General features: G+C 45.2%; 1 long non-coding RNA gene across 1 annotated transcript in view; it reads left to right on the forward strand.

The window, feature by feature from the left end:
* The window catches only part of LOC125758709 (uncharacterized), a 12,275-nt gene extending 11,507 nt beyond the window's left edge, over positions 1-768 (forward strand). Inside the window, exon 3 of the long non-coding RNA XR_007416339.1 lies at positions 690-768. This is a non-coding gene — a long non-coding RNA (uncharacterized LOC125758709). The remainder of the gene's footprint in view (positions 1-689) is intronic.
* The last annotated feature ends 7,213 nt before the right edge of the window (positions 769-7,981 follow it).

Below are 7,981 nucleotides of genomic sequence, written 5' to 3' on the forward strand. Positions count from 1 at the left end.
TTTTTTTTTGCCTTGACGGCTCTCGCTCAGTAAACCCCCCCCCCCCCCCTTTTTCATTTTTTTTTTCTTTTTTTCTCTCCTTTTTCTTGCTTTTTTTTTTTCCCTTCTTTGCAGCTCCCCTTACTTCTGAGATGAGAGGCCTGAGCGCCGTTGCAAACTTTCTTGAAATGATGTGGCAAGGGCTACACTCCTCTCTCTAGTTTTCTCTTTCCAGGCAGCAATTACCAACAGCGACAAGCACCACCGCTAGACATGACGTCAACACTAACCCTTTAAAACTAACACGCCAAGGATGACAAGGTGCCTTCGATAAAGATAGGTCCCCCTATGGAAACGTCGGCCAGCCTGTCTGAGGCACTTTCTCCTGTTTGAAACCTATCCCACTTTTTTGGCTTAGGTAACTGTAACACTGTTACATTTTACTGGTAACGTGCCCATGACTGATTGCTTACTGTGTACATGTGTGAATGTTGAACACGCAATGGCACTCTTTCAATAGTCTGCAAGTGGCTGGTCCACTAATACCTGTTCTTATTGCACCCTGATCCCTTCATTCAAGGATCGATCTCTTTAATATATGAATATAGACTTGCCTGAGGACATGTTTGGTACTCACTATCTGTGTGTGGTTGGGTTTGTCTTGAGTGAAAATCAACATTTCCTTGTGGTATCTATTATGCATGTATCAGCGATGAGAGCTGTTCATGGCACCGACACAGAGGACAGATTGCAGTACAAGATAGGAGCATACTTCCTGCAAGCCCGGGCAAGCCATAATGAGTGGTAGGCATTTCTTTTCATCACTAGATTGCGACAGTTTGGACACATAGCACCTATAGACCTTATGCAAAATCTGCTGCCATCTAGCGGCCGCTGTGTGCATTTCCGCCATGTTGAAGGCTAAGCGCGCTCCGCATGTAGACAAGGAGCGTACATATCAACGTGTGGCGGCTGATAAGAACGAAAATGCCAACATATTTTCGAGTGCTGTGTTGCTGAGATTGAGGAAATTGGGATGCTGAAAGAAGGTTTGCAGGAACCAAGCCTCCATGTTAGTACATTTCCTCGTGGCCGACGAGAATCAGCAGATCGTTCCGTTGCTTCGGTTACTGCTTACGACTAACGCCGTGTTTCCGTTCGCCGTTAATATATGTGGTATGTGACAGCATCGGCACTCATCAGAGAACACTCTTTCATGTCATGCCAGAACAAGAAAGTTTTCGCACCGTGTGCTTGCTGCAGGCACAAACCCGCTTCGTGTACGAGCTTCAAAGCTGCATCGCGGCTACTCGCGCATGCCTGCGCTGCTGTTGATATTAGCTTGTTTATTAAATTGCGATAACAATTACATGTTAGACAGATAGCTCGTGCGCGTCATTGATTTGCAGCGGACGGACCGATTGTGCTGGAGCGTGTTGTTTGTAGTTTGTTTTCGATGGTGGAGTTTAACAAGGTAGCGTCTGGTGGGATGCTTTGCGTGCGTATTTCTTCACTATGCGTATTTTCAAGGATTCATGGGTATCACTGCCAGGTTCAGACGGGTTGGCCCGGATGTCCTGACCGCCCCACCCCTTACTTTTTTTTGTTTAACTTATACCCCAGGAAGAGCAAATCAGGTTCTCCCAAAAGCTGATCCCCCCTTCGGAAAAATCCTCTGTACACTCCAGTTTGCTATGAAATGTTAACAGGTGCTTCAAGTGCGTGGTACTTTCTTATGAAACTAAATAAAATGCTGTTCCGGGAAATGTGCTACATTCTACCGTGGGTGCGCTACCGCTGGTTACGCGCTGAGGCGGTTTCAGTCGGCGAAGCAAAACTGCCTTGCCGCAACGGGTTTAAATTGTAAAGCACCAGTAGGCCCCTAAAGCGACAATGTGAACACGAATATTCTTGGCGTTTCCTGTTATATAGGATCACATATCGGAAGGATATTCAATAAAATACCAGCTGATCGGCATCTACTTCTAGGAGACACTACACTTTTCATGTTCACTTTCCACGTGCATGAGATGCGCAATTTTCTGCATTTTAATCGCACGGTAATTCTGTACATAACATAGGTCGGATGACTACAACAGCGAAATAATATATTTCAAAGATAAAAAGAGGACAACGTTTTATTTAAAATTAGATGGACACTACGTCGGCTCGACATAGGCTGTCCCTCATGAAATATGCTTTCAATTGGGTCAACTGCACTTTCTTACCGTCATCGCTGCGCCTTAGCCGCGCTAAATAAAGCCTCTTCCCAACCATCCTACATTATACAACATGATTATCAGATAGCTAACAACCGCTTTATTCGCTACACTGAAAACAGACAGGCGCAATTTGTAACCTAGGCAGAGCTTCATTAGCGAGACGACGATCAGGCACTGCAAGTGACTCGCAGTGTCAAACTTGTACCTTCTTCTCGCTGTGAGGCGGTTCTTTACACGTAATAACCATCAACGTAACAAACTAGGAAATGCCGGTAACGTGTACAGGCTTGCATGACATTTTTATTGCCGGATTGCCGACTACCAAAGCGGATACAAGCAAGAAGGTGATAGCGGCGACAGCAATAGGAATTCGGGCACAGCCTCCCAACATGGTGCATCGTTAGCTTCGTCAAACCTCCACAGATGGCAGCAATTTTGCTAAGGTCTATTGATATACAGCATATACTGGCCTTTAGCTTAGGAGTGAGAAACGTACCTTCTGCACTTAGTGCAATGCATATTATTTAGTTTGCATTCCTTGAACATGGAACGTCGAATAGTTTGTATTGTTGAGCTTGTAATCTTTGAACATGGGATGTCGCTAGAGCCAACGTTTTGAAACTTGGAGTTGTCTTCATAAAGGGAGCAACTGTTAATTCTTGATGTTGCCATCTTGATGAAGGCAAGTCTACTCGTACAAGAGTTGGCTGCAGTGACATACCGTTTGAAGATTTTTTTCGTCTCTTCAAGCCTCCTCCATCTTCCATCGAACATCTGTGTTGTTTGTGCTGCCATGAAACTGTGGTGCAGCTGCCATGAAAAAAAAATTGGGCGTGCGCAGGCACAGCTCCATCGAAGAAAATAATTATTTCTTTGTTAAAGATAGTGAAGGCACACTAATGCAATCTCAGCCAAGATTATTAATAGTTGCTGACTCAATTTTAATGTAGTAGTTTCGTTGCTGTGCATACGCACGATGAAACTCTCATCAAAAAGTGGGAAGCAACCACACATGCTCCAGTGTTCAGCTAACCAGTCATCACTGCCTTTCTTTATGTTTCAGTCTTCCCTGAGCCTTTCTTTGATACACTGCCCCATTTGCTCCACATAATGCTTATCCCATCATCTGATAAACGATGCCTTCCTTACAGAGCACATAATGTGTCCTGTGATTCCTATTGCAGCCAAGTGAGTGTCTGGGTTGCAACCTTTTCATAGTTTAGCACGCTTATTTGAGGCCGTGAACACTATGCTGATGATTGCCCGAGCACCAACCGTTCTTATATTGTCGGATATCCCGTGCAGGTATGACATAGTGGCAAACATATTTTGGCCATCACGATTAGCCATTTCTTTGGCCTGGCAGCTGGAAGGTGTTTGTTTAGTAGGGCTTCTGCAGCCAATACAGCAAGGGGAGCAGGATATCCTGCTTGCCTCCAGCGAGTTCTTGAAATCAAGCCTCGTCCACAAGAAATAGGAACATGATTATTTAGTACAATATGCAAGCACATAAGTTCTTAAATGTTTTAGATATGAGGATGACTGCGTCTTTCTTTATTAAATACCACAAAGGTTCTTTCGAATCTGAAGCCACTAACATATTAACACTGGCACATGATTACTAACACCCACTGGTGCTTACCCACGAGCATCCGGGCAAGGATTGTACCATATCAGGTTCCTGAATGTACAATTTCATTTGCATAAAAAGTGCATGAGCTAGTTATACGAACTGATGGGATACAAGCCATTGCTGCCTCTTAGTTTCTCCCACTCAATAATGGTAGAAAGGTGCATTGTCTGACACTGCTTGGACAGTGGCGTAGCGAGGGGGTAGCAGACCGGGCCCATGCCCCCACTCGCCCTCTTCCCCGAAATGAATTTCTGCCTATGCCACTGTGGCTCGCTAACGCAGTAAAATTTCTGTTCCTATTACTTGTGGACAAGCCTTAATTTCCAAAGAACTCCCCTGACACAAGCAGGATATCCTGTTCACCTTGCTGTATCGTTTGCATATGCCCTACCCAGAAAACCACCTTCCAGTTGCCAAGCCAAAAAAAAAAAAAAAAGCCAAATCTTGATGGCCGAAAAATGTTTGCCACGATGCCATATCTGCACGGAATATTCAACAATGTAAAAACGGTTGGTGCTCGGAATCATCAGCATAATGTTCATGGCCTCAAATAAGCATGTTAAACTATGGAAAAGCAGCAACCCAGATACTCAGAGGAGAGGCTTGGCTGCAATAAGAATCACAGGACACGTTACGTGCCCTGCATATAAGGTACCGTTTATCAGATACTCCTATCATGGGGTAAGCATTATAGAGGGCAAATGGGGCAACATCTCAAGGAAAGATTCAGGGAACATTGCAACAATGTAAAGAAACGCAGCGATTGCCTGTTTGCCAAACAGTAAAGAAACTATACTACATTGATTATTGAGTCAGCAAGTATTCATAATCTTGGCCGAGATTGCGTTAGTGTGTCATTACACTACTTGTCAAAGAAATAACTATTTTTCCTGGACGCAGCTGTGCCTGCGCATGTTGAAGTTTTTCTTTTTAAATTATAAATATGTGTGTTCTGAGTCCAAAAAACACTTAAAAGATAGCGCCTATCTGTGTCCCTTCTTGTCCTGTCTTCACTACTCTCTGCAATAAACGTAATGGTTAAAAGGGAGCCGTTCGGCGACCTAACAGCTTGTCACTATTAGTGGGTTAGTAGGCCTTGAGGCGCTCCACGTTGACTATGTCGCGCCCTCGACGGCGCATGTCCAAAGCTGGTTCGATGGGTTCGATCAGGTAGTTGACCGGTGATGTGCGCTCGATGACCCGGTAGGGGCCTTCGTATTTCGGCAGTAGTTTTGAAGAGAGGCCAGTTGCAGTGGTAGAGACCGAGAGCCATACGAGCGCTCCGGCGACTAACGTGGACTCAGAAGTGGTGGTGCCACTGCGAAGGCTCTTCTGCCGCTCTTGTTCGTGCGTTGTAAAGGTCTTTGCAAGCTTGCGACACTCTTCAGCAAGCCTGGCTGTGTCAGAAATAGGCGCACACTCAGATGGATCCGGTTTGTAGGGTAGTATCGTGTCAATGGTGTGCGACGGGTGCCTTCCGTACAACAGGAAGAAGGGTGAAAAACCAGTAGTGTTCTGAGGGGCGGTATTATAGGCGTAGGTGACGAAGGGCAGAATGGCATCCCAATTTGTGTGATCGGCGGCGACATACATTGAGAGCATGTCGCCGAGCGTGTGGTTAAAGTGTTCGGTTAGGCCATTCGTCTGCGGGTTGTAAGCAGTAGTTTTGCGGTGAACAGCATGGCACTCTTTGAGAATGGCTTCGACGACTTCCGACAAGAAGACACGGCCTCGATCGCTGAGAAGCTTCTAGGGTGGACCGTGACGCAGCATGAATCGGTGTAGCAGGAAGGAGGCAACATCGCACGCTGTAGCCGCTGTGAGGGCAGCGGTTTCGGCAGATCGCGTTAGATGGTCAACGGCGATGATGGCCCAACGGTTACCAGCCGAGGTCAGAGGAAGTGGTCCATACAAATCGATGCCCACGCGCCCAAACGGATGGTTAGGGCAAGGTAATGGTTGTAGACCGACTGGTGACACGTGCGTTGAAGGTTTTCGGTGTTGGCAATCGAGGCAGGAGCGGACGAACTTCTGCACGTAACGGTACATCCCTCACCAGAAGTATCGTTGTCGAATGCGGTGGTAAGTTTTGGATACCCCAGAGTGCGCGCATTGCGGATCAGAGTGGAAGGACTCGCATATTTCAGCACGCAGACTTCGGGGTATCACAAGTAGCCACTGGCGGCCGTTGGCGTTGTAATTGCGTCGGTGCAGTAGGTTGTCACGAATGGCGAAATTGTGGGCTTGACGACGCAACGGGCGAGTGGTTGGTGTTGCCGGCGGATCAGTGAGCAAGTCTATCAGCGAGGTGATCCATTTATCCTTGCGCTGCTCGGTAGTGATGGTGTGAACGTCGATGGAAGAAACAGCAATTTGAGATACTGAGCAGGAGGCATTGGCGTCAGGCAAGGGGGAGCTCCAGAGGGCGTCGGCATCAGCATGCTGGCGTCCGTTGCGGTACAGCACGCGGATGTCGTAGTCTTGCAGGCAAAGTGCCCAGCGGGCGAGACGGCCCGAGGGATCCTTCAATGATGACAGCCAGCATAGTGCATGATGATCGGTGACGACATCAAATGGGCGACCATACAAATAATACATGAAAATTTACTACTTTGAAAATACAAATGCAGAGGTTCATTATTCACATAAAGGCCTATTCATACAGCAAATATGAACAAACTAAGATGTTCACAGAAGTAACCATAGCGTCCCAAATTTGACTAATTTTCACTAACGCAGCGTTTGTCGTGAATTTTTTAAAATGCATAATTTGCTCAGAATTCCATCAAATTATAAGAGCTATTTCTTCTTCACTTCTACTTATGCTAAATAGAAAGGTATTTGTAATGTATAGCTTCAGTAGCTGCCAGCATGGTTGCGAATTTACGAAAACGCACTCTTCGTAAGATGGTCGTCGTCAACCGGCGACGCTCGTCGAATTTTCCTTTGTTGAAAAAAATTTTTATGTGAAAACAAATTGCGATTTCGTGCTGTGCAGTCATATGTGCACAACATACAAAATTATCAGGAAAATCGGAAACATCAAGTATACACCTTTTTTTTTTATCTTTCGTGGAATCGACCATTGTAAATGATGTTATCTCTGTGAAAACACTTGGGTTCAGGTGATATCTTAAGTATCTGCGTGATTTCTAGAAAAGTTAGTCGTGAGTTCAGCACTGCTATGTGCTCTTTTCTTGAGTAGCTGTGCTATCCTGTCAAGATGTTTAACAAGTAACAACGCACTTGAATGTGGATTCTTCTTTGTGGCAAAAGAGCGCAGACAACGGGACGAAGAACATACAGGGCACAGAGCTGACTATCAACTGATTTCCTTATTGGAAAGTCTGAGAATCTGTAGGCAGGCGAGCAAAAATCAAAAAATGGCACAAATGCTATCAAGTGACTCGGCCGCCCGGCTTTTTTTTTGGATAGGGTTTACAAGATGCGGCAGAAGCCGATTTCATTAAAACATAAACACAAGCAAAAAATGGCAAAAAAGAACAATGACATGGTGGTCAATACCAAACTGATTAAAACCACTAAAAGTCTGACATTCATAAATCAACAAAAACGAAGAACCAGGGTCTGAAAAAAAAAGGTTTTTAAGCAAGTGACAGCAAGGCTAGAAAACTGCAACCACTAACAATAAAACAGAAAACAAAACAAAACAAAACATGTGACAACAAGCTTAGTGATCACAATTGAGGCTCATGGCAGCTAATTTCTTCGTCAAATAGTGCTAGTGATAGCGCGCTAACGCGAGCTGCTCCCCTTTTGTGAATTATGTGCGCCTCACAAATTTTGTGAGCACATTACTCCCGATATTTCACGAGAACTTGCACATTGTCAAGCAATGGGGAGCAGCCGCATGATGTACAATGCCAGATTCCTGCCTGTTGTTGCTTTTAAAGATTTGGCATGTTCACGCATTTTGTAATTTATGCATCGTCTGGTTTGTCCTACATATGATTTTCTGCATGATAATGGAATGTCATAAATGACGTTCTTCATGCATTCAGTGAAATGATTTCTGTGCTTCTTGTCACAGCAAAAGGATACTGTTTCATCCCTGTTAACTAGCCTGCATAGGGAGGCCAGATGGTTTGGGATGGAGCACAAAACTCTTATGCCTACTCTGCCTGCA

The sequence above is a fragment of the Rhipicephalus sanguineus genome, chromosome 5, assembly GCF_013339695.2.
Source record: "Rhipicephalus sanguineus isolate Rsan-2018 chromosome 5, BIME_Rsan_1.4, whole genome shotgun sequence".
In the NCBI taxonomy this organism is placed as follows: domain Eukaryota; kingdom Metazoa; phylum Arthropoda; class Arachnida; order Ixodida; family Ixodidae; genus Rhipicephalus; species Rhipicephalus sanguineus.